Genomic DNA, 1,604 nt, shown 5'->3' on the forward strand with positions numbered 1-1,604 from the left:
GGTAGTTGTGCTAGACCAAAGATGGTCTGTTGAGTTGCTGTGTTAGGTTAGTTATGTCAGGATTATTTGTAATTAGTGGGGTTATAATAGTTGTAATCTAAGTCATACTTAAACCTGGAAAAGTTTTTGGTAAATGGGTCATAGTTATGTGTTATTAATGATTTGGATTGAATTATGATTGTTATTATTGTTGTTGGTGACGTCAACTCCTGACCCCGGGGTTGAGGCCGTCATAGTTGGTATCAGAGTTACAGGTTTCAGTCCCTGATTTAGGTTAGGAGTAGAGTCGAAAACATGTAGAAAAGTTTATAGAATGGTATGCGTTAGCAACTCAATCAGTGGAGCGAGTCTCTAATCAAGGGTTCGAAGGCGTAACCCTGACGTGTATGGAGGACTGGATGAAACTGCCCTAACCTAGAGTACGTTTTCTTCGTTTATGTGTCATTGGTAATATTCGATAGAGGTTCCTAGTTTTTCTTTAGAGAAAATGAGTTTGATCGCGAGTGTTCAGTATTTGAGCAGACCCTTGATGTGTCAGCTGAGGGGACACCAATGTTATTCCCACATATCGCATTTTCTATGTAAAGGAATGTTACTGGACTGATTGTGTGACCTTGGTGAGTTCGGATAACATGATAATAGTCAGGGGCTGCTATGACAACCAAGTTTTATAGTAAATGTGGATCAGAACGGGAGGTGGTATCTTTCAACCCTTCTATTTCTTTCTTTAAATATATTTTGTTTATAGAGTAATTGTTTCCTATTCCATAAGTTACTTATTTTTCTTGTGAGAAAGTTGTGAACCCGAAGTAAGCTACTTAGGGTTCTGTTGATCTCATTACAAATCGGATTCACCCCTTCCTATTTGTGAATTTTTTTTAACATTGTTTCTTTTCTCAGAGATTCTATCAGTTGATTGGGTAAACAATGCATATGAGTTGACCATTTGTCTGTGTGGCAAAAGGATCTGGTGGGATGCCACCGAAGTACGTGTTGTGAGCTATGCGGTACTAAGACTGGCCATCTTATGTACTTGTATGGTTGCTCTCAGTCATACATATGTTTTCTTCTCTTGTCCTCCCTGTATTATTGATTCTTTGACTTTGAAATTTCATTTAAAGTCCCGAGGCATTGAATTATCAGTAGCTTTTGTAATTAGATAGTCCTGGTCATTGAAAGTAAATGAGAGTTGACTGTCTGGAGGAAATAGATGATTTACATCGGATTGCTAGCTATCTCAGAAACGATAATAGTAGAGAGGATTCATGATTCGATATTGAAGGTTGCGGTTTTAGAAAGGTTAACCCTGTGGAAGATAGGTTAATGGTAGGAGATAAGATGTCACCTTGGGAAGGAAAGGTAATTCAGTGATTGATGAATCACTTGAGGGTGATAAGAAATCATCCCTGGAGAAAAGGTGGGTGATATAGCCAGCCAAGTATTATGGTATATTAAAGTTGATGTGGTAATTAAGTAGTGGTGGGAAGTTGGTCAGTTGCTGTTTTATTGAGGAGCTATGCTATGGTATTCGGTTTCTTTGTATTTTAGTTTCCTGAACTGTTGTTGATCCTGCTACCGTCATTGTTGCTATGATTGCTAGTGCT

Source organism: Apium graveolens, chromosome 6, assembly GCF_009905375.1.
Source record: "Apium graveolens cultivar Ventura chromosome 6, ASM990537v1, whole genome shotgun sequence".
NCBI lineage: Eukaryota > Viridiplantae > Streptophyta > Magnoliopsida > Apiales > Apiaceae > Apium > Apium graveolens.